The following is a 26,056-nucleotide window of genomic DNA, read 5'->3' as shown; positions in this document are numbered from 1 at the left end:
GGATAGAAGCAAAAAAATACTCATTAGGTTGTTAATGAGATCTTTTACTTATGTAGGACCTATGGGATTTATGAGGTTGTATAAGGCAACACAAAGAATAAAAAATATTATGCTGTTACCTATTTCCTCAGGTTACCCTTTCTTTCGTGTCAATGCCCAGGCAAGACAGTCCATAATAAATGTGACTCTTTGGGATGCAGAAATGGAACTTGGCTGGAAATGTGTGAAGTTTTGCTTTTAGTTAAGTTGAATGTCATCCTCTCTTTGAAGAAGACAAAGAAGACAAGGAAGGAAAGTATAATTTATCCACTGTATTGACATTTGGGTTTGGAAAGTACAAAAATATGTGAGCTGCACATACTATTAATATTAATAATGTTAAAAAAAAAAATCCCTCACAAGGGCTTTGTGTTAATCTTACATGATTCAACTCTTGGTTGCATAATGAAGATCTTACATATTTAATAAGCAAATTGAAGTAGGCCCAAATGAGTGAACAACATAACACTGCAAAAAGAAACAGGGAGGAGGGAATTCTTGTCAGATGAGGTTGCTGAAAAAAAAAAAAAAAACTGATCTACTGACATTTTTATGTCTTCCATCAAATGTCATTGTGAATTGAAAGTGGAATGTCTGAAAATAAAAGCAGCAGTAAGTTTCTATATAACCTGATGAATGTACCTCCATTGTTTCCATGAAATCATATTAAAAAGGTCATTGCTCTATGTATGAAAATACCATGGCAGTTGCTCTATTGCTCTTTCAATTTGGAATAAGCACTTGAATGTCATCAAAGAGAAAGAGCTGATATTCTGTAATTAAAAGTAGATTTTGATTTACAGTGGGGAAGAGGATAAGAATGAATGCTTCCATACAGCTGATGTAGACATGCAGCTTATTCAGGAATAAAAGAAACTCTCTGAAGGATGAAGGGAAAATATGATTAAATTAAAATGTCTGGGGTATGAAAATGTGTATGCGAAAGGAACTGAAAAATTCCCCCTTCTTGTGGTATTCTACAAGCAACTCCTTTGGGTAAAGCCTTTGCCATAGCAACAGATAAAACCTTTATGAGGTGCAAAGTTTTGCTGAGAAAATGAAGGTTTTCTATTCCAGTTCAGTTGATGCCTTGAAATGAAATTAAGTCTGGTGTGAGTATTTAGTGAATTATCATCATTTTAAAGATGTATTTTTTAAGACTATAACAGTGAAGAGTCTGGGATAGTTGCAGGGAATAAGGTGTATATGAAAGCTCTATTTTACTGCTGGAGATGAAAAGCAGAAATCAGAACACAAATGAGCAGTGACTTCATTTACCCTTCACTCTGCCCACAGTTCTGTCACTGGTTCTGTCTCTTCCATGTCTCATTAGGTTTGATATCTGCTTTACCATCTTCCCCTTTAGCCTTTCCATGATGTCTTTTATGTCCCTCTATATTTTTCACATTTTTATGAATAGTTAGATGGAAGCACAGGCATAGTTCTTGGCCTAGGGTGTAACATTTCTTCCTACTTTTGCTGGCTCAGTTCCTCATTTTGCGTTAAATCTCTTCCTACCTAACATTGTATTCTCTATTTCTCCAATGTAAAATCAGAGATCCAGACATCCCCTCTTCTCTTGTACTTGATTTTATTTTTCAGACACGAGCAGTGCTCTATGGTACTTGCTCCTTCAATGAGCTTTTGCTTCCATTCAAGGTGAGGGTCCCGATGACTTTTTTGTAGGATTCAAGCTATAGCATTTTCTCAATAGTGCCTCTGTAGATAGATTGAAATTTTCTTGTTCTGTGCATAGGAGCATATAAAGGCTCCTAAGAGCAGAGAGACAGAGGTATTTGTTATGTCATCATCCTCTTTACTGAAGGGCTCTGGCTCTTCACAAGATACAGGCAACTATCTCAGAGGATTAGGGTGAATCATAAGAGGATCCTCTGCTTGTCTGACAGTCCTGTGAGTTTCCTGGCATTTATACTCTTGGAATTTAGTCTGTGTCAATTATACCTGCAGATGGAACATTTCGTCCAACTATGCCAAAATACTTTCTGGTTTTATCTTGCCTTTTTTTGTCTTCACCTTCAGGAACATCAGAGTTCAGTTTGTGAATGGAAAATGTCTGTGCTGTAAATTGCCGAACACTTGAAAAATGCCCCCTCCCCTTTCTGTGTTTCCTACCCTAGGTTGTGTAGTTATTTCTCCTCTTTCGCTCCTTTTTTATTCTTCTTTTTATGAGGGATCTGTCCTGACATTGTGGAACTGGGACTGCAAGATTAGAATGACTGTGTGAAATGGAAACCTCTGTCTATCACTTTGCAATCAGCACTCTGCAACACTCTTTCTTGGCTGCTATCAAGTCCCTGAGTTATGCTTTTATCAGCTGGTTTGCTTTTTTTTTCTTTCTTTTTTTTCCTTTTTTTTTTTTTTTCATCAACTCAGTTCTAGAGTGCTTTTTGAGAGCTGGCAGCTCAGCTGAGCTGCCTCTCCCTTGACTCTGTTTTGAACACAAATGCTCAAGGACTCAGAAGCATGGAATTAAAGAATACATTGAAATGGGGCTCAGAAGTCGTGCTCGTGTTCTTGCTCTGTGTCTGCAGAGGGTTGTGTTTTGTTCAGTTTTCATAGGACCAAGGAACCTTGCCATTCACTGTGTGTGGTTACAAATGAACTCTGGAGAGAACAGGGCAAAGTAACAGTGCTTGTAGATCACATAATCACCCTGCTCCTCAGCATCGCCTCGTGACTGTGGCTGAGGCTGCAGCGCTATTCTGTCACTGGACTGGTTCATGGGATACTTAGACTGACATGTAGACAGAATCATAACGCAGGAAGGAGAGGCCTCCTAAAAACTACCGAAAGCTTGAAATTTGTGTAAAATAAAATGACAAAAAAAAAAAAAAAGAAAAAATATTCTCAAGAAAATCTTTCAGCCACTCTAATTCAAGACATTTCTTCCTTGTAAGTGCCAAAATATGCTATACTTTACACTCTCCTTTCTGAAAACCTTGGGGTGTGTGATTAAACTTCCTTTCTAGGATAATTTTGGTATTAAAGTACCTATTCTACTGCCTGTGGCACTTTATTCAAGGAGAGGAAGCAGAAAGGAAAGTGAAAGCAAAATCAATTAAGTGGGGAAAAAAATCAGTTCTTTCTTTAGAAAGCCATTTTTAAAATTAATTCTCACATGAATTATTTGCATCTAGTTGGCTTGTAGCAGCAGGGAAGGTAATGGTGGTGCTTCCTGGCTCTTACTATCCTGCTGGTTCAGTTCAGACAAATGCAGTATGTTGCTTACTCTGCTGATACACACATGACCACCACACTTCCAGAAGTGTGAATTGCTTTTGTCTGATGCGTTTGCATATTAATTTATATTGTTAAATATATTAATTTTTTGTGTATTAATAATTTATTCTTTTCCCAAGCAATTACTGTGGTTCCCAGGCACTCTGCATGCATTACAGCACCATTGAACTTTTAGTAATGGAACAGACTCACATGTGCCAGATGCTTTCCCAAGTGATATGCTACGAAGCTGCATTTTGTGTTCAGTGCAGATTTGAATGAGTTGAAATTCACTCATGTCCCGGTGAAAATTTGTGTCACATAAGTAAAAAGTTATGTCCCGGGAAATTTTACATTTTAGTCTTCTCTTTTGGTCTTCTCTTTTCAGACAGTGTCCAACTGACCATTTGTCTATACTCACAGCCAGGGCAGTCTCTCTTATCCTTTGAAGCAATTGAAGTTATTCTTGTTGGCTAGAAAGTCTGGGGGTGATGCTGGAGGATGTTGCACCGTCTGCTCTGCTGTGTGACACACCAGACAAGGTAAGTGGTTAGGCTCCATCGCACTGACATTTCCTCACACCTCTCCTTAGGAAACCACAGCTAGATCAGGGTTATATTCAAAATGTTGCTGACTTTCATACAGCTTAAACTAGTAATTGAATGTTTCGTTCAGTAGGGTTTTGCTCTATTGAACAAAATAAATCAAATCAGTTATAAGTTTGCTCCCTCCTTCAGACGGGTAAATGCTCTGGTTCTTTTTCTTTCTCTTCCATTCAGAAATTAATAGGGGAGGGAAAAATAAAGTTTACTGTAGATACAATCACAGAGACTTTAAATTTCCTGAATGTGTCATTTGTTAGGCTGCCTGGTAAAAGGTATACGCACCATAGTGATTTTCTCTCAACCTCGGCTTCCTTGCATACTGAGGACCCCCTGTGTGTGTTACCTCTGCAGCAGAGGATTTATCTCCTTTATGCAGATGCATGGGGGACTAACCTCACTCTTTCCATTTCTCTCTGAAGGTCAGAGCCCTGAAAAAGGGCCTTGTCTTCCTGCTTTCTGCAGGCAATTTGTGGAACTGAGGGAAGCAAAATACAGCATCGGCAGGTGTGCATTCATTGAAAATGTCAAGACTACTCAAAAGCTTGCTCTCTTTAGCAATTAGTGGCCCTGCATGTGAAACAAAGAATCAACCATTTAATCTTCTGCCTTTCTTCACATTATGTTCAGTCTTTGAATGTTTAGGAAACAAGGCACCCATCACAAAAACATGGCACAAAATATGTTCAAGTGAGACATCTCATAAAATCCAAGGCCTGCTAGAAAATTCAGCTCACAGGTGAACAACAGAAATGATGAACTCTGAAAATTCAGGCTCCAAACTACTGCTGTTGCTATTTTCAAATTCCTTGAAGTGATTTACAAGCCACTTGGGCAAGTGGAACTACTCTTACGTCCTTTTCAAAGATGGAAAACTGTGTCATGGAGAGATGAACTGAGTGAAGATTGGCTGTGCCTGGGCTCACTACACTGGCCTGGGTCTCCTCTGGGTGCCAGGCTTGCCCCCTCTGACCCTATAGAGAGCCAAACAGTTGCAAGGTCTCCTGTCCATAGCCAAGCAAATGTTCTGTGGAAGTGTCAGGATGTGAACCCAGGTCTTTCCATTCTCAGGATACTGCTTTTATTTTTGTTTTCCCCCTACGTGCATCCTTCAAGGCTCCATGAAGCAAACAGGTAGTAATCCATTACAGACTACTGTTATAACTAATAGCTGAAGTGCTCTCCCTGCTTTTGGTCTTTATTCATTCATACCACACAGGTAGTGTATACACAATGGTTACCAGAACATCTCTTTTAGCAGTGTTTGGTGCTTAGCAAGCTCTGAGCAGAGCACAGCACTGACCAAGATGTCCAGAAACGTGCAGACAAAGGCAGGATTTCCTATGGTGCTTGCCCTTCTGTGAGGCATGGCTGACATCGCTTATGAAATATCTTCAGTTTACTCAGTTATCCAAAAATACAGTCTATCTCTTTGTGTAATACCTGCTAGTTCATTATTTTTTTATGCTATTAATTATAGCTAACTGTAGAGCTTTGGATTTTGGCATTTGTGTCTCAACAGGAGAACTGTAAGCTCCTGGCTTTATATATTTATTTAAAATTCTCTAAGCAATGGCTTGTTTTGAGTGATGTTTTAATATTTTGTGTTCCATATGAATTCTTTGTGAGAATCAGAGAATGAAGAGATCATCAAAAAAAAAAACAACCACAAACAAACAAACAAAAACAAACAAACAAAAAAAGCCAACCAACCAACCAAAAAAACTTAACCTAAGGTGTCTGTCCTTCATTTCAAGTATTCTGAACCCTAAGGTTTGCTAATACACATGGGCAGGCTAAAATGAGGGATGTAATTGCTTTTCTTCCTCTGATGGTCAGACGTTTGGGTCTTTTGGTTTTTGGTTTGTTTGCTTTTACTCTGTATTTTTCAATATTATTCAGGAAAGTGCAGAAGAAGAGACAGCTTTTTTTAGTCCCTTGGAAGAAAAAACTCTCAGCATTGACAAAACCTGCTATGCCCATGCCAGCTCTCTAACAGCTTGAAAATCAAATTAGGCACAGAATTGTTGGAGACAAACTATTAACATCTGTAAAAGATTTTAGCAACAAGTTCTAGAACACTTCTACACCCCATGGGGCCCCAAATCCCTTTATTCTCTTTGTTTTGAACTTGATACCTGGTGGCTTCATATAGCATACCTTAATTTTGGTACTGGTGAAGAAATGAACAGTCAGTTCCCAGTGTCTCCACGCTCCTCCTGTCTCCATGGTCTTTCTTCATCTGAAGGATTTTCTACACATCTGCTAAGCATTATGGCTTCTCTCTGAACATTTTCCAGTTCTGATATATCTTTGAAAATAAAAGGCAGGAAGGGCTATTTTGCTGCATGATGCACGTTCCTAGGTCTATAGCATCATTTCGATTTTTCCCAGGGCCATTTCAGCCTAGTTGTCTTCCCTCTTCTGCGGTCCACGTTCTCTTTAACTGCATAGCAGCTTGCACCATATGTGCTGTAGAGCTTGTCCTGACTTTGTTGTGAGATGAAAGGGACCACAAGCTATTAGCCAGCCTGGTAAATCTTTTGGTGTCCCCTGAATAGGTTTGGAGTTAATTTCTGTTGTCACTGTTAAGTGACAACAAAGTGAAGGTAGGTTGGACTAGAAATCTGAGCCAATGTGGCACCTCCTTTATATGTAGTTTGAGGTACTTGTTTTGTTGGTCTGTCCATGTCCAGTCCCAACTTGAAGAGGCATCACCACAAATGGAAACTACCTGTGGGGGAAAAAGATCATATGCATTACAGTTTGCACAGGCTTTATCATTTCGCTTGTGCCTGAGCCCTGTGTGCAGGCTTGTGGCATATTGCTGCTACAGTTGTGTGGTTGTCAGCATTAAAGCTTGAGTCTGGCCCACAGCAGCAGGTAAATTTGCAATTGCAATTTAAAAGACTTTTCCTTTTTTTTTTCCCTCCCCAATATGACTAAGCTGACTTGTCACATTAGGCTGCTTTTGTTTCGCTTCTAAGCTGTAAAAGTAATCTTGCCAATGTATGGCTACTACTTCCCAGCTGGCATGTAATGCAGATATTTTGAATCAACTCAGATCTTGGATTTTTGTCTTGTTTCAGTACAAAGGTAAAGAGCACCAAAAAAAAAAAAAAAAAAAAAGAGAGAGGGAAAATCTAGGAAGAATGATTTAAAATCAAGCAATGGCTTAGGAAAAATATTTGTAAAACTTCATCTTGCCTTCTTAAAATTTACTGGGCATGATTTCCATAAGCTACTTCTTACTAACCAGAGAGGATGTAAAGACATGACACTTTCAAATATGGACAAATTTTATATTGTCAAACACTCTCAACATTCTCTCTCTTTTCATTGTATCATATTGAATGGAAAGCATTTGTTTTGATCTCTGACTGAAAAAAAACATCATCACAATGTGCAGCTTGTTTTTGTGATAATACTTAATGCCTAGTAGGGAATCTTGTTGAGGGTTTTCAAATGTCTCTTTCAGCCAGACACTAAAAAAAAAGTTAGAAGTGAAGCAAGAATAGTCTAAATGAGCTGAAGGTGAGGAAACGTTTCTAGGGAGAAGGTTGATAAGACTATAGAAGAATATTGAATTTTATGCCGTGGGTCATTTAAAATTTGACAGTACAATATAGCCATTGGAACACAAACTTGTGTTGGTCTCAAGGGGTAGATTAAATACTCTGGTTGGCTTTGGAGATGAGATTTTTCAAAAGCAGTTAATCTACTCTTCCTATTTAAATGGTAATGGTGTTTGGTCAATATTCAGTGCACTTTGAATATCCCAGATTTTGTCTATGGTTTTAAAAGCTGGATCTTCAGTTCTTTACTGAAAGGAAACACCCTCTGTCTCAAAGACAAATTTTCCTGAAATTAAATGTGTTGATATGTACCAGGTTACAAATATACATATTTTTGTTTTGTTTTGTTTTGTTTTTGTTTTTGTTTGGTTTTGGCTTTAGTATCTGGAAACCCTTCACAGAATCTGATGTTTTCATAGAATCATGGAATCATCAAGGTTTGAAAAGACCTTCAGGATCACCAGGTTTAACCATCAGCCTGACCTATCAAGTCCCATCACTAAACCATGTCCCTTAGTGTTACATCCTCATATCTCTTAAATACCTCCAGGGATGTGGACTCCACCACTTCCACCGGCAGCCCTTTCCAGTGCTTGACCACCCTCTCTGTGAAGAAATTCTTCTTAATACACAATATAAACTATAATTGATGAAACTTCAGTTAGTTTCCTTGCGTCATATCACTTGTCACCTGAGAAAAGAGACTGACACCCTCCTCGCTGCAACCTCCTTTCTGGTATTTGTAGAGAACAATGAGGTCTCCCCTCAGTCTCATCTTCAGCCTCATACTAAACAACCCCAAGTCCCTCAGTCACTCCTTGTATGTCTTGTTTTCTAGTCCCTTCACCAGCTTTGTTACTCTTCTTTGCACAGCAGCAGTATCTTGGATCACTGCTGAACCTCTTCTGTGGTTGCTGAAGAGGACTCTTGTGTGATTAACTTTCTAAGTAAGATTCTCATAACAAATCCATCACTCCTACTTTGCTGCATCCCTGCCCTTGTAAAGCTTTGTGTTTTTTGACAGTGGGAAAAAAAATTCTTACTTTAGAAACATCCCAATTTGATCAGCATTGGCAAGAGGAAACAAGCTTACGAAAACTGATTTATTTATTTATTTATTTTAAATCAGATGGGAACCATCAGCACCAGTCCATGCTGGATCCAGGCATTGCCACATACAATACAGGTCCAAAGTCAAATGCACATTGCAGTGTTTCCTAACCCTGGCAAGTTCTCTGGCATGCAATTGTCCTGCTTGATCTAAACATGCAGTATAAGCTCCTTGTAACCACTGTAATTTTAAAGACAGCCTTGCTGGGAGTAAGAGGTTGGACTATATCCTTCCAGAGGTTCCTTCTTGCCCAGGTTCCCCTATAACTATGATTCTGGAAGTGAGAGTCCCTTCAATCATACCCTCAGCTTGTGTAATATTTTACTGAAATTATTGTAGATCTATAGATCTGAAACCACTGAAGGTTAGCTCTGGCGATTGACTCCTGAAACTGCTAAGAGTAGGGCACAGTCAAGGCCCTGTTAAGGTTTGAGGCACAACTTGGCTTTGTCTGAAAATATCTTCCAGATTCATTCCAGCCCTGGGAAGCTTTACCACCTTAAAGGTGGATCCCAATATTTCCACATTTCTGCATGCTTTTCTTTTGAATGGAAACACTGAAAGATTTCCTGCATTTTTTCCCTCAGTTCCACTCCCTGTTGTCACCGCTCTAACTCAAAAATTATCAGAGAACAGTCTGATGGAGCTGAAATAAGATATATATGGTTCTTTAGACAGTTGGCAGGTCATAGAGAAATAGAAAAAAACAATAATCGACTGGGAATAGGTGAAGTGCATGATCACTGCAGTCCCATAGAGGACACCTTCCACCCTTTAAACTACCTATTAACAAGGGTTGAGTGAAAACTGCAAACACTCATCCCTGTGTTATAGTTTTCTCTACCATACTACCACACTCCCTAAACTGATTATTTTTTCTTTCTAGACTGCCTCTGGAGAGGGGAAGAAGTCTGAAGACTCAAAAGACTAGTGAGAGAGTAATCATTGGTTCACACTGTTTCCCTTCCAGCAACTTGCTGTAAGCAAGAACAGAAAAAAAAATAAATAAATAAACACACAAGACAGAGAAAGAAACAGAGCCTGAGGAGAACACACTCACATTGTCATTTAGATGAACTATGCAGCTATCTCTCTTGACACACCTATTCCACAAACATGTTTCTTCTCAGCCTGGTATTCATTTTCTGTCTTTCTTGATTACATTAGTGATTCTTTTTTTCCCCTCCTACTCTGGCTAGAGTCTCAACTACTTGCTTATTTTTTTTGGCTAAATTAGCCAGGTTGTTTGTATTGCTGTCCCGCAGGTGACCCAGCAGCTCAAACTAATAACATATATTTCTTTGTCAACATGTTACTCTCCACGCTTGTTGAAGACATTTTATACGTCCAAATTGCAGTGATGTATTTCAGGGATAATAACACAGAAGTGGAATTAATGCCTTTTGGAGCTTTCCTTTCTTGCAAGATTGGACTGGCCTAGATAAATGGTTTTCTCAGAGCTTATTTTGGCTTTTCTTTTGTTTCAAAACCATTGAATTTAATAATGTTGTTTTTCTCCAGACTCTTTATAGAATTTTTGTTTGTTTCATTCAGTTTGTTCTTATACAGCAGGATTTGCAAGTTCTGTTTCTAACTAAAAATAGAACAAATTGAGACATTCAGATATCATGAAGGTGTGATTGGTTTCATTTACAATGCAAAGTGCCTGGGGCTGCGATTTATGTATTTGTAGAGTTCCTGACATAATGAGGTTTCTTGACTAAGATGAGGAATCTGGTCTGTTTGAGATCCTGACAGATGATTGAGGCAATGTTCATGGTAAAGCTAAAATAATTCCAGAAAGAAGGTGGAATTATTTTTGGATCTCCCTCATTTACCTGATCATGAATCTTGTAGGAACATTTTACATTAAAAGTCTGACAAATTTGATTGAAAATAGCCAATAGAGTCACATGCTACCAAGGAGGACAGGCACATAAATGGCAGATAATCACAGGAGCTTTCTGCATCTTAAGAAATGAGGATAGTGAAGGAACAGTGAAGAACAGTAATTTCTTAACTATCCATTAATGCAGAGAAAGATGCAAGGTTTTGTATATCACAGGGTGCTGTCAGAGTCCATTGCAGGTAAGGCGTGGCAACTCTGTCCCACATTCCTCAGTAAAACATTAATGGAAACTAAGATCAGATTTTTCCCTCACGTGAGATTCCATGTGCATACAAAAGGAGACTTCATGTGAATACAGGAGGAAAAACTCCTGGTCCTACAGATGTTAGGGTATGACAAGATATGAAAGCAATGGAAAACGGTTAGAGCAAATAAATTCGTCCTATTCTTAACACATGGAGAATTTAGACATGTTTTAATTACTCCTCACAGAGACTTATGTGTCCAAGGCCTACTTCATTGCTTGCATTTTATGTACTTCAGTCCTTGTGAAGTTTTGGGTGTGGGTCATTTACTCAAAATCATGCACTCGCTTGTTGTAGACTTGGGGTCTGAATGGGACTGAAATAATTTTCACTCTACTGTGTTACAAAGAACTGCCTAATCTCTGGGTTCACAAGAAGTAAGATTTTTTTGACTGTGTTATATCTCATCTTATTTTGATTATTTTGTTTCTATAATGTTGCTGCTGAACAAAACTTAAGATTTTATTTGCTTTTAACACAGAGACAATCACTAGTTCATGCAAAACAAAAAGAGCTTGAAGTTCCATTGTAAACCATTAGCATATCTAGCCTAGTTTCAGGGTTATAAAGCATAACAATCTGTATAGTTAGAGCTCAGTGTTGTAGGAAGGATGCTGGCTTGTTTTGCCACAGGTTTCCACTAGTAGCTCAAGATGATTATTCAATTCCTCTTCTAGATAAGGTCTGTATGGACATGTTAGCTCATACGTTATGCATCACACACAGTCCCTCCCTTAGCCACACTGCACAAATGGTGGCTCCAGTGCAATGTGGGAGCATCCCAACAGTGAGATGACCAGTCTTCTTGCTGGCTCCATCCTTCCCAGTAGTGTAGGTACAGCTGGCTCCCTGCATTGGCTCTGCGAACTCAAACATATCTACCAAAGACAGCACAGATAAAGATGTTCAGTTCCCTGACAGTAGGGACATCAGCAAGGGGCAATGGATATTCCCCCACATAAACGGATCATGCTTCATTTATTCAGTTTGGGGGAAAAAAGAAAAAAATAAAATAAATAAAATAAATTAAAATAAAATAAAATAATAAAAAGCAAACAAGATTTAGAAGGCACAAAGGCAATGGAAAGACAGTCAATGTTAATATTTTTTAAAATGGGTATAAACTACCTATAGATACATTTGCTACATTTATAATAGAAATTGATTGATTATTTCTGGTCTTCAGAGGGACAAAGGTCTAGAACTCCCTCCAAACAGTTCAACAGAGTTTAAAAGACCTAATTTGTTTTAAGAGAATACAGATCCCTTTTCAAAAATAATCTTTTTGAATCACTTAGTAATTTCCTTTTTCAGCTGAGGAACATGACTTACCTCACAGGGAACGTTGTGAGGAAAAATGAACAAGTGACTGTGTGATGCTAAAAGAGTTGTAAGATACTAGGTAGCCAGAGGGGTTCGGCTGTGAACACATCCAGTAGCTCAGCATGTGGGATGTATCATGTCTGCTCCTCAGGCCATTCTGGAGTTTATCCTACTCTACCCTTTCAAATTAGCCAGATTCCAACAATACATTTTAAAATATATGTGAGTCAGAACAGAGTGAAGGAGGAAAGAAATATTCTTTTTTGTTCTTACTGAAGTGGTAGAGTCTCATATGTAAAATGAGCCACAGTATTTGAAATCTCACAATCATTAATAGAGCTTTTAATGTGGTTGGGTGCTAATTTGTATTTATCATTGAAGCAAAAAGTGTGACAAAAAGCAGGTGACAGGCTTTTTGGGGGGAAAAAAAAAGGAAAAAAAGCAAAAAACAATGAAGACCTATAAGGCACAAAGGCAACGGAAAGCCAGTCAATGTTAATATTAAGAGTAGACACCACGGTATCTACTCCAGTCATTTGTTAATGCTAAAAGCATTTAGAATATGTCTAAGAGTTGAAAGATTTTCTGATCAACTGAAAAAAATGTGAGGGTAAACCATCTTCCCATGTTCACTTCTAGGATAAATATATGAAACCCCAAAACAAGTTAGCTTTAATATAATCGTAATGTTTTCCACAGGCAGATTTTAATAGCTTGTGGGTGTTCTGGGAGGCAAAACTCTTGAAATGTTTCAGGCTATTATCTTCCTACCAAACACACAGCACTAATGCTTGTTTTCAGGGATCTCTGCCGGAAGTCAGGTGTCTTCTCTTCTCAGCCATTGAAGCGACATCTTTAGGTGTGTATCAAATGGCCCAAGGAGAATGAGGGGAAAAAAATAAAGGAAGTTGTTTCTATATCAAGAAAACGGGAATTCTTAACAGGTGTAAAGTTACGTAATTCCAACATGCATTGCAATTACAACCTGATTTACCCATCATCTCTACAGTGGTCACCTAGTATAGGAAACATAACAGGATTTCCTATTCTAATCCAAGGAAATACTCAAGTGCCAAGGTAAATTCTCCTAATGTGCTGATTTTTGGTGGCAGTTTGCACTGGGGGCACCAGCCATCTCTTACTGCATGCTCTGGAAAGTAGAAATAAAGCCAAGTTGTCTCACTTGAGCACTTATCTAACATGAAATTTTCATCTCATCAGGCACAGCATCAGTGCCTTGAATTGAAAGCATTTGGCCTTCTGCTGCTGTAAAATGTTATGTGAGCTCTAACGCAAACCAATGCACATTTTTCTTGTGTCGGTGTTTTTCTTTATTCCCATACCACCATAATTCTTGGCGAGGTCACACAATGGGCTCTTTTGCCTGCAAGCAACTGCTTCAGAGCTGATTGTAGAGAGCTCCAAAATCTCAGCTGTGGCACTGGTTCTCATTGATCTCACCAACAGGAAAGGGAGAGTTAAAGAAGCTAGTTATTTTTCTCTTCTTTTCTTCCTAGCATTTTGAAAAATACTCAATATGTCTACGTGTTTGTATATGAGTGTGCAAGAGTGAACACCCATTGGCTTGTGACTGGTATAAATTAAGCACATATTAAGTCATCATTCTTTTCATAAGATTCTTTTTACAAGAGTAGATTGTTGTTTACTGTCTGACTCCTCTAGCCTCAAGAGAGAGCTGCAGATATTTTTTGTTTCTTTATTATTACTGTTGTTGTAATTGTAGATTTGTTCATTTCTAGGAGGTATTGGGAGTACTTTGCACAGATCATTGTTTATTGCTCTCATGTTTAGGGAAAAGAAAAAAGTGCCCAGGATACTTACATGTTTGTAGTAACACGTGAGCATGTCAAGATAAAAAATATAAGCATAAGCTATTTTTACTATAATCTTCTAAATACTTTTCATGGTTCAGAACACAGTTTTGTCTCATGCTGAAATGTTTCCTAGCACTGACATTTGATGCTTGCTGCCGTTATGCCTCAGTCATCAAACTTCAAGTATTTTCCCAGTGATAAAATCAGGATGTATGGCAAGACACGTCTGAGTTTATATAAATCGCCTCTTCCATTTTCTTTGGTTTATACTTTTGAAAAAAGTAGATATGTATGAAGCAGCCAAATGCTTCTTGAAATTTGATGAGATTTGAGACCATGTCTCTTTGAATAAGTACTCAGGAACTGACAGTGACCCAAAACAGTCCCTACAGTCTTAAAATTAGCCTTCATATTTTCCTAAAAACCTCCCAACAGCGTAACTGCAAATTATATTAAAAAAATATATTTTTCCCTTATTCTGAAAGTACATTGAAGCATCTTGAATTTACTCTACTGAGGGACGGGTCTATGTTTCCATAGTGGTGGCTGCACTCCCACTAGTATTAGGAATATATTAAGGATGCCAAAGAAACACATATTTCTCCTCTCTCTGTACAGGCAAATCTGCCAACAGCTTGATTTGCACTGCCTACCTTATAGCTGAGGACAGTCACACAGCAAGCATGAAGTTTATTCACAGCTGTAAATTTGATTCACCTTGCTCTTCTGAGTTAAAAAAAAGGGCTTGTTTGCCGCCTTTCATTCACATGCATAGGCTGAGAGCCTGGCTCCATGGAAAAGCCAAGGAAAGCTCCTGTTGTGTTCAGTAGCAAAAGGAATTTCACGTGTTCTCAGAAGTGTATTTAGGGCCAGCAGTTGATCTATGCATATTTTTTCAGCCTTTTTTTCAGAGCTCAGCTGCACTTCATGTTGTTGCACTCTCCAAAGAAAGTTTTTGAGTTGATCCCTAAGTGGTGAGGAAGACCCTTACAAAAACCTGCCCCATGCTTCTTCAGTGAGAGCTGCCAGGAATTCTTCTCTATTGAATTTGCAACTAGAAAGCTGTTATTTTGGGCTTGTGGATTTGTTGTTGTTCGTGGTGGTGATGTTTTTGTTTTTGTAAAATGTAGCTGCAGTGGCATTCACGTACTCTGTGATTCCGCAGTCCTTCAAAGTTTACTATAGCTGGAGGAATGGCTAAATGATGAGCCAGCCTCCCTGTTGTCAAACCACAGCACAGACTTCCAAAGTGAGCCTGGTGCTACTTTCTTTCCTGTCTCCATTGATTTGTGAATCCATACTTGTCAGAAAGTGTGATTTTGTTCTTGTTTCTCACACTTCCCCCAAGCTAACTGTGACAGTTATTGTGTTTTGGATGTGGTCTCAGGTTCCAGCTGAGCCTTATACCTTTGATATAGAGTGTGAATTTGAAGGAGAGGGGAGGCGAGGGGAGGCGAGGGGAGGCGAGGGGAGGCGAGAGGAGCGGAGAGGAGCGGAGCGGAGAGGAGAGGAGAGGAGAGGAGAGGAGAGGAGAGGAGAGGAGAGGAGAGGAGAGGAGAGGAGAGGAGAGGAGAGGAGAGGAGAGGAGAGGAGAGGAGAGGAGAGGAGAGGAGAGGAGAGGAGAGGAGAGGAGGAGCTAGGTTATAATGGCTATGAACCTTTCATGTTTGATTTGAGATGGTTTACCAGCCTGGTCTTTTCTTCTTAAATTATGTCTTTTAACCCCACAGCAAGCATTGCAATTGTTCACCTCGTTTCATGAGCAGGGATTAAAGAGTGAAGGTATACGAGAGTTCAACTGTTCTGTAACAGCCCATCAAACAGCTTCTCTCTCACTGGACTACATGCTAGGCTGTATCTTTGGTTCACCACACCCCAGTATCTGTTGTTACTGACAGGAAATAGAGGAAGGATGGGAAGGTAGGTGAAACCTGGAATTCAGGAATTTGGGGATGGTTAAAAAAGACTTCCTCTGTTTGATGTCTTAATTCCTTGATAAATGTGAAGAACATTACAGAAAAATAAGCTTGGGCAAGTACAGGAGTGAACTATCATTCAGACATGGAACTGGAAGGAGAGCAGAAGCACTACATTTGGCCTGGTGAGAAAGTTTTGCCATTATGGGTGAAATTACTGGTTAACCAGAATGGGGAAAAATCAGACACAAGACTTTAGGAAGATCTTAGAGCTGATCTTTATTATGTTTACATATAAATTGTGTTTATACAGTGTATTATATCTGGAAGTCCTGAGCTTAATTCAATTATCAAAGTATGGTTGTGGAATATAAGGAAGACAGAAATTCTGGTCTGGTTTCTTGAACTGATACAATATGCTCACTGTCCTAGCTTCCCTCGGTCTAAAATTGAAATAATCTATCTTCTTAGAGACAGCATGATGATGATTTGTTTCATATCACACTCTAAAGATGAACTATCGTTTTGAATCCATCCTTTCTTACAGCTAATGTGTGATAATAAAGAATCACTGTACCTTTAAAGTAAAGGCAAAACATGAAACAAGAGTTGCTTCTTTGGCATTGATGTGTTAACCTGGATTTTTGTATCTCAAGCTATTCAGATGCTGGGGACCACAATAAATTGCTAACATTGCATTTCTCTGAGGCTTCCTATGCAGCTCCTCTGAAAGGTTAATTCCAACTCTTCCCAACTCCATAACTTAAGTATTAGCGTAAATGTGGTGGATGATAAAAAGACACATTTTTCATATTTCAAAAGGTTGAGTTCATATAATTATTCATGATTGAGTAAATCGGTTAGTGAGGTCTTTTATTTTTATTTATTTTTTATTTTTTATTTTATTCTAGCACTATAAATACTAACTTTAAAGCTTCTGTATCTCATTTGACAGCCATTAAAGTTGATGGAAAGGTATACCTTGATAGCCATGTTCTTCAGATCATATTCTTTACCTAGAATGACTGTAATTCACATTCCTTCCATCATTTGGGATAGTATTTTCAAAACAGCCTCAAAAGAATGAAGTGTAAAACCAGATAGTGTTTACACAAACATTTTCGTCCCCTTTTCTCTCCCCTTCAGTGAATTGATGGAGGAATGGTGCAAATTACTTTGATTGTTGCCCTATTTGTCCCCATCTGTTAAAGAATTATAAGACATCTTCTTTATGAAGTCCTTAGAAATCTACTGAGGGAAAACTGCTGGGGAAGAATGAGGTAAAAGAGGCTACTACTTGTTTTCTTTTCTCTTTAACATTGTGTACATACTTGTCAGCTGGACACCTTCTGAATTTCACCTCATATTGACTACAACAAACTTGTTTTAACAGTAAGAATAATAAGATAAAGAGGGCTGACACTGGCAATGCCCTGTAACAGGCTATTTAGAAAGGTTGTGAGTTTTCTGTCATTGAGCATTTTGAAGAAGAGTTGAGAGAAATATCCATCAGAAAGGAAGCCACTTTTATTAGGAACACAAAGAGTAGAGAGCAAGCTTAGATTCCTTTCTAATGGAGATTGTTTTTGGAACTGATTCCAAAAGTAGCTTGAGGCAAAATAACAACAGTTCTATAACCCAGGACCACTCTGATGTTCAAGCTGATGTTACTATAGCTGGTATCAGTACCAATACTAGTGAATAATTTGCTGACAGCCATTCCCTTGGAATAACAGCCTTGCAAGGAGTGACTCCACAGACCATATCTAATGGCACTGAACATCAGTCACTATACAAAGCATCTGCTCTACTGCTGCTCACCAGGTGCATGGCAATTACAAAGGATATGGAGAGGAACCCAGCAGGGAAAGTCCCTCCTCTCAGTTGGAAAGTTCTTTTATTAGGCTTTGCATGAAACTAGTTGTACATCTCTGAACGTACAGTGAACAGTAATATATGGGCACTTGGATAGCTGCCAATTCGCTAAACCATGCAACTGGGTAGAGGCAGGGTCTGGATGGAGCCTCTGTTCTTCCTTCTCCTCATGTTGTGTCCAGCACAGCTAAATCACCACTGACACACGACTTACCTATGGCAGGGAAAGATTTGCTGCAGGTGGGTTCCCTAGAGGAAAAAATGAACTTTAACTTGGTCAGTTCTTTGTGCTGGGGGTTGCACAGCCTTGTCCACTCCCTTACTTGGGCCAGACTTCAGGGAGCCCTAGGTGATTTCTAAAATCAGTCACGTATATGCATATATATATACATATATATATATATTCCTGTGTGTATGCATGCATGTGTATATGTAATATGTATGTAATATGTATGTAATACCTATCTATAAAAGTATGTGTACATATTTGTGTGTGTGTACTTGCATACACTCTATGTATAGGAAGTGAAGCCACAGTAAAGAGATGTCTAAGCTAAGCAGACAGTAAATGAAGATGATGTTAGTTTTGGATGGTGCTTTCCTGGCAGGAAAAATCCTATAGATCATTCTGTCACTGGACTGTGGTCTGGAATTGGCAGCGTCTCTGAACAAGTCCACTGCAGAATATTGTCTCCTGGAGATAAAAGTTCAGTGTCTATTTCTGTAACGGAATTTTGTCTCTCTGAGCACAGATTCAGGACACAGCTGCATTTAAGTGAACCTTGTTATAGCATTTCTTAGATCATACCAGAGAGACTTATGACCTTCATAAAGCTGAGAAGGACAAACATTGCTGCTTTAAAAGCTTTTAGGAACTGATCATTTTTCATGCCCACTTGTCTGTGGCAGTTGTAGTAAATTTGCTGTTCTCTGCACGGCTCCAAGATAAACTTTCCATTATTACAGAACCACAACAAAAATTTGTGTAGTAATATATGATTCTGGCTTCAAATGCAGCTGTACTACTTTGGTTAATTTCCAATTAATTTAGTAGTATTAACTGCACACAGGTGGTTCCTCTCCCTTTAAAAAGTGACATCAGGAAGTCCATGGAAAGGGGGTTGTTTCTAATCTACAGCTTTTTTAGATCCAGATGTCCCTAGAACTATTTTTTTTTCTACACTAGGAAGTCCTCTTGCCGTAATCAAGAATCCTTTTTGCTATATATACTGAGTAAGGGACTGTCTTTGCCTAAAGACCTTGCAATACCAAACAGCATATGATTGCTATTGTTTTCATTAGCATTATTATTAAAATATTGTTAATAATATAATGTTTTTAATAATAATAATGATGTTCTAAGTAATACAATTTTCCCAACCTTAGGATTTATTAGGCCAGAAGTGAATTAACAAACAGAAAACCCCACTGCCATAGCAGTAAGCAGTTCTAAAGATGGATCTGGACCTGATGGAGCTGCCTGCTATACAAAAAAAAACAGCGCTCTTCTGACACCAAATAACTTACTACTTAATGTAGTAGTAAGAACAGGCACAGACTCCATGGGAACAAGGGTAGATTCATGGTAAATTCTCTTGAAAGTTTGTCCGTCAAGGGCAGCAGAGTTCAGCTTGATCTCGCTTAACAGTGCTGCGACATAAATAATTAACATTTTGCTAGAAGTGTCTAAAGTTTACTATTCTCTTCCTTTCTAGTAGTTTCATAAAACAGCATTTTCCTTTTTTATGAATGGCTAAGGAGAATTTGCCATGGGAAAGAATAAGCTTAACCCTATGATAATTCCAGGATGCTTGCTTTGAGATATTCTGACATGTTTCTGTTTGTGTAGCAGTGTGACAGGATTATTTTTTCCCCAGATGGCAGTTCCAAGGAGTTCCAGCATCAAGTCTATGAGGCACCGCATGCACAGGTTTACAAAAATGGCTCTATTTCATTTGTGATTAATAGCTCAAATAGATTGGAGATAGGAAACAGGCAGAATATCCTGTTGTGGGAATTTTCATAGGTCTTGGTCAAAAGCCATAATATGCATATTTATTGATGTTAACCAATAACGCAATTGAAAAAATATTATCCCTCTGGAATATAATTCTGCATAACACTAAAAAAAAAAAAAAAAAAGGAACAGAGCTACAGAAAGCAAGTCATTTTCTATTAATTATGACAGGAATTATTTCTAAGATCTATATAACCAATTTATATTAATATTATGAGACAGTAATACAATATGTTATGAATAGAAATGGTAGAAATGAAGAGTTCGGTACATTTTTAAAAAAAAAGAAAAAAAAAGCTCCAACTCACATGAGAAATAGAAAAAAAAAATCACTTTAGAGACCTGATTTGTCATAACAGGAGGGGTTGAGATGTAGTTAAGAGTCACATCAGGATACAGTTTCTGTGTGGTGCTGTGTGTGCCCAAGTCATGTTTTCCAGTCATGTAGTGGTCAAAGCCTTTTTGTGTAAGTCTGTGGACAGGTGGTTAGGTCCCCTGCAAGTGTGGTTAATCAAAGTACCATTATTCAGATACACCCAAAGCAGAGATATAACCAACAATGTCTTGCCAGACAAACACTTAGAAGAACAGACTCAAGCAGTGGAATTCAAGAAATTCAAGATCTAGGGAATCTGTGAAACTCTAAAACTTAAAAAAAAAAAAAACATAAACATGATTTTCTTTATTTCTGATCTTCTGTTTATAGTAATAATGCTAAACAAAACAGCCTCAATGTACAGGTACTTATTTTCTTTCAGAAAGAAAAAAATAAACATTTCTGTGAACTGAGATCTTATAAATATTGTAAGAATCAAAACAATTTTTTTGAGATCTGGCAATAAATACTGCAATGTTTTTGAATTAGAGAAGGTGAGACCTGTGCCATGTGAACCCTTCCTGCAAGCTCAGGGTCACTGACTCTGTATTTACTTCATTTATAACTTCCTCAGGATGGAGAAAAGCTCCTTTTATTTATTTATTTACTTGTTTTTAATACAAACAATGGATAAGATGTGTTTTCTGTACTTCAGTAATGATGATTCACAATGTGGTATCAAATATTAATGTTCTTTAAGACATCTGGAAAATACTGACTGGAAAATTAAGATGAGATTAATGTTCCTTCTGATGTTTTTATCTTTTTCATGCCTCATCATCATGCCCACTGTACCATGAGATCAACAAGATTAGTTATCTTTGAAACCTGCGCACCAACAGAATGTGATATTCAAGCTGAGGCAAGAAGCTAAGAAAAAACTGACCTGCAAGATTAAGGTACCAAATTAGATGTCCAACAGGGCATCTTTGTTCTAAATAAATGAGGTATGAATCCATGATGCATAGATGTGTTGAATTCTCCTTAGCTGAATTATAATTCGCAAAAACACTAACACATTTTGTTGCTGTTTTATCGTGGTTCAAGTGATAATGAATAATACTGGTCAACAAAGAAAGCAAGGGGAGAAAGAAAGAAGTGCTTGGAGTAAATAAAATGTTATATATAACATACATATGTATACTTTATATAGACGTAAAATAGAATTTTTCCAAAATGCATATATATATATACACATGTGTGTAAAAAAGAAATAACACATCATGCCTGTTCCTAGACAAGTAGCTCAAGTAGTGTTGGGCTTAAAGTGCAGCTTCATAGGTTATAAGTTAGGAATAATGCTAATAATTAAACTTGTGGATCATGTGGAACTTACATTGCTGAAAATAATTATGAATAAGCTGGACAACCATCTACTAGTCATGATATAGTTGTATTTTATCCTTAAGTTTAGATCATTTTTTAGCATCCTGACAGCTCTATGATACTATTTCTTTCTAAGATTTTAAACTGCAAACATCAGCAATGCATTTAATCAAACTGGCACAACATTTAATGGACAACTTCCTTCTTTGGATATATCTGTTATTAAAAAAAAAAAGTTACCCTATGGAAAACATGCTCTTTTGTCCAGCAGAGAGTAAGAGTCATTGCAGGAGGTAGCCAGATAACCTAAAAGAACACATAAGTTTGAGAGACAGTGCATAAGGGAGGTGAAATAAAATTTTAAAGTGGTCACCTTGATTCTTCTAAGCCTGGAGGAAAAAGAATAAAGAGATGCCAAACAAATGGGTGTGTTACTGTTAGCAGTTAAATGTTTTACAAAAAGGATGTTTTATCATGACAATGGTAATCAGTTAAGATTTTTTTTTCCTTTCTGACAATTACTGGATGCTTATTGCTCATTTTTTTTTAAGTTATGCAAACACCTAAAAGTAACTAACGTACTTTCTTTACAGCAGTCTCTGAGTTTCGTGCAAGAATATTGAAGGGCTTTCAGGATCAGGTAAAAAGGAAGTTTTTTGGAAAGGACACTAATAAATAAATTCATTCTAAAATAAATGTTGAGTAATTCAATCATCAAAATGTATGAACAGAGTGAGCTCCAATGTGAAATGCAGTGACCAAAGAAATTAGTGGAACCAAGTTGCTAAGCAGAGATAAATAGGGGTCTAATTAGTTTTATACATCTCAATTGAGGTACTTATTCATGTGCAAAAAACTCACAACATTAAAAATAATTTGATTTAGAAATTGTTTTCATGGAATGCATTTGGTATGAAGTTTTTGTATCAATGTAATATAGTGACAGCAGAAGATATTTCCAATTAAACACTTGAAAGCTTCATATCCATAAATTAGTTGGTAGGCAATAGAGTTCATATGAACTGCAGTTCAGAATGGGAAAATATTTTCTCCTCAGGAAATTCAGGCAACTGAATAATATAAACATACTCTGCAAATTCTGATAGGTCAGTAGTTATCTTTGTAGTTAAAATGAAATTATTTGATATGTTCACCTGCTCTCTTCTACTGGTCGATATCAAAGTAAACCCAAATATTTGGGTGCCCACATGACTCAGGGAAGCAATAGAAGTATGTACTTCCTTTTTTAACTACAACTACAATCAGAATTAGTCTGGGATGTTGTTACTTTGAACTTTCCAACCTCACACAGATAAAGTAAACCAGATAGTAACTAGATTATCGAGTACCATGCCCTAGTTTTTTATCCAGTTTCCTTCACACCCCATTCTTGCTGCTCAGTAGGACAAGAGTGGCAGGAACAGCCTATTTAATAACTTCAAAGCTGGGGAAGGATGGGAGCTTCAAACCTATTTACTGAAGCTGGAATTAAATCTGGATTTTTTACTGGATGAGGACTTTACAGGCTGAAGTTTGCAAGAAGGTGACCTCAGCTCTGTCAGGTGAGGAGTCCCAGCTGGTTATTGTGTGATAGCTACCTCTAACTCAACTTGCTTCCTCAAAACCTTTGCAAGGATAAATTCCTAGAGCACTAGTTCCCAGCTTTTTCTCAGCCTCAGCTACTTGTTCTTTCCTTTGTACGTACGTTATATGCTATTCTGTTGCAATGCTGGCACCTCACCTGTTGGGACTTTATCACCTAAATCGCCTCACAGCTATCACACTCTACTCAAAACTCACTGGTTATATTATCACCATACTCTGTCCAGAAATGCTTATCAGCTGAGGCTGAACTTCTAAAGCCATGAAAGTCAAAGGCTTTCACAGTATCACAGTATCACAGATTTCTAGGTTGGAAGAGACCTCAAGATCATCGAGTCCAACCTCCGACCTAACACTAAGTACTCCACTAAACCATATCGCTAAGCTCTACATCTAAACGTCTTTTAAAGACCTCCAGGGATGGTGACTCCACCACCTCCCTGGGCAGCCCGTTCCAATGCTTAATAACCCTTTCGGTAAAGAAGTACTTCCTAACATCCAACCTAAAACTCCCCTGGTGCAACTTTAGCCCATTCCCCCTCGTCCTGTCACCAGGCACGTAGGAGAACAGACCAACCCCCACCTCTTTACAGCCTCCTTTAAGGTAACTGTAGAGAGCGATGAGGTCGCCCCTGAGCCTCCTCTTCTCCAGGCTGAACAAGCCCAGCTCCCTCAGCCGCTCCTCGTAAGACTTGTTCTCCAGACCCCTCACCAGCTTGGTCGCCCTTCTCTGGACTCGCTCGAGCACCTCCATGTCCTTCCTGTAGCGAGGGGCCCAAAACTGAACACAGTACTCGAGGTGCGGCCTCACCAGAGCCGAGTACAGGGGCACAATCACTTCCCTAGACCTGCTGGCCACACTGTTTCTTATGCAAGCCAGGATGCTGTTGGCCTTCTTGGCCACCTGGGCACACTGCTGGCTCATATTCAGCCGACTATCAACCAATACTCCCAGGGCCTTCTCGGCCAGGCAGCTTTCCAGCCACTCATCTCCCAGCCTGTAGCTCTGCTTGGGGTTGTTGCGCCCCAGGTGCAGGACCCGGCACTTGGCCTTGTTGAACTTCATGCAGTTGACCTCAGCCCATCGCTCCAGCCTATCCAGATCCTCCTGCAGAGCCTTCCTGCCCTCGAGCAGATCGACACACGCACTTAGCTTGGTGTCATCTGCAAACTTACTGAGGGTGCACTGGACGCCCTCATCCAGATCATCGATAAAGATATTAAAGAGGACCGGCCCCAGTACCGAGCCCTGGGGGACACCACTAGTGACCAGCCTCCAACCAGATTTGACTCCATTCACCACAACTTTCTGGGCCCGGCCATCCGGCCAGTTTCTAACCCAGCGAAGCGTATGCCAGTCCAAGCCCCGAGCAGCCAGTTTCTTGAGGAGAATGTTGTGGGGAACAGTGTCAAAAGCCTTACTGAAGTCAAGGTAGACCACATCCACAGCCTTTCCCTCATCCACCAAGCGCATCACTTGGTCATTGAAGGAGATCAGGTTCGTCAAGCAGGACCTACCTTTCATAAACCCATGCTGACTGGGCCTGATCGCCTGCTTGCCCTGCAAGTGCCGCATGATGACCCTCAAGATAATCTGCTCCATGAGCTTTCCTGGCACTGTGGTCAAACTGACAGGCCTATAGTTCCCCGGGTCTGCCCTGCGGCCCTTCTTATAGATGGGCGTCACATTGGCTAGCCGCCAGTCAACTGGGACCTCCCCCGATAGCCAGGACTGCCGATAAATGATGGAAAGCGGCTCGGCCAGCTCCTCCGCCAGTTCTTTCAGTACCCTCGGGTGCATCCCATCCGGCCCCATCGACTTGCGCACATCCAAGCTCCGTAGCAGGTCGCCAACCATTTCCTCATGGATAGTGAGGGCCACAGCCTGCTCCCTATCCCCTTCCACCAGCTCAAGGCACTGGGTATCCAGAGAACAACCGGTATTGCCGCTAAAGACTGAGGCAAAGGCGGCATTAAGCACCTCAGCTTTTTCCTCATCCTTAATAACTAGGTTTCCCCTCGCATCCAGTAAAGGATGGAGATTCTCCTTAGTCCTCCGTTTCGCGTTGATATATTTGTAAAAGGATTTTTTGTTGTCTTTAACGGCAGTAGCCAGGTTGAGCTCCAGATGAGCTTTGGCCTTTCTAATTTTCTCCCTGCACAGCCTCGCTACATCCTTGTAGTCCTCCTAAGTGGCCCGCCCTTTTTTCCAAAGATTATAAACCCTCTTTTTTCTGCTAAGCACAAGCCGCAACTCTCTGTTGAGCCAGGCCGGTCTTCTTCCACGCCGGCTCATCTTTGGACACGTGGGGACGGCCCGCTCCTGTGCCATCACGATTTCCTTCTTGAGGAGCGCCCAGCCTTCCTGGACTCCTCTGCCCTTCAGAACCGCCTCCCAAGGGACTCGGCCAACCAGCGTCCTGAACAGCTCAAAGTCAGCCCTCCGGAAGTCCAATACAGCAGTTTTACTGGTCCCCTTCCTGGCCTCACCAAGAATAGAGAACTCTACCATTTCGTGGTCACTCTGCCCAAGACAGTTTCCGACCACCACATCTCCCACCAGTCCTTCTCTGTTTGTGAAGAGAAGGTCTAGCGGGGCACCACCCCTGGTAGGTTCACTGACCAGCTGCGTCAGGAAGCTATCTCCCACGCTCTCCAGAAACCTCCTAGACTGCTTTCTCTGTGCCGTGTTGTGTTTCCAGGATATGTCCGGGAAGTTGAAGTCCCCCACGAGGACAAGCGCTGACGATTTTGCAACTTCTGTCAGTTGCCTATAAAACTCCTCATCCGTCTCCTCATCCTGGTTCGGCGTTCTATAACAGACCCCCACCAGGATGCTTGCCTTGCCGGCCTTCCCGCAGATCCTAACCCACAGGGATTCAACCTTGTCATTCCCAGCCTGGAGTTCCACAACATCGAAAGATTCTCTAATGTAGAGAGCCACGCCACCACCCCCTCTGTGCTGCCTGTCCCTCCTGAAGAGCCGATATCCAGGCATTGCAGCACTCCAGTCGTGGGAGCGGTCCCACCACGTCTCCGTGATGACAACCAAGTCGTAGCCTGCC

General features: G+C 39.7%; 1 long non-coding RNA gene across 1 annotated transcript in view; it reads left to right on the top strand.

The window, feature by feature from the left end:
- Window positions 1–26,056, top strand: part of LOC106034231 (uncharacterized) — a 316,470-nt gene that overhangs the window by 269,706 nt on the left and 20,708 nt on the right. Inside the window, exons 8-11 of the long non-coding RNA XR_010832305.1 lie at window positions 3,703–3,821; window positions 9,454–9,546; window positions 19,548–20,962; window positions 21,983–22,029. This is a non-coding gene — a long non-coding RNA (uncharacterized lncRNA). The remainder of the gene's footprint in view (window positions 1–3,702; window positions 3,822–9,453; window positions 9,547–19,547; window positions 20,963–21,982; window positions 22,030–26,056) is intronic.

The sequence above is a fragment of the Anser cygnoides genome, chromosome 6, assembly GCF_040182565.1.
Source record: "Anser cygnoides isolate HZ-2024a breed goose chromosome 6, Taihu_goose_T2T_genome, whole genome shotgun sequence".
NCBI classification, from domain to species: Eukaryota; Metazoa; Chordata; class Aves; order Anseriformes; family Anatidae; genus Anser; species Anser cygnoides.
This window is presented reverse-complemented; position numbering and strand designations above follow the sequence as displayed.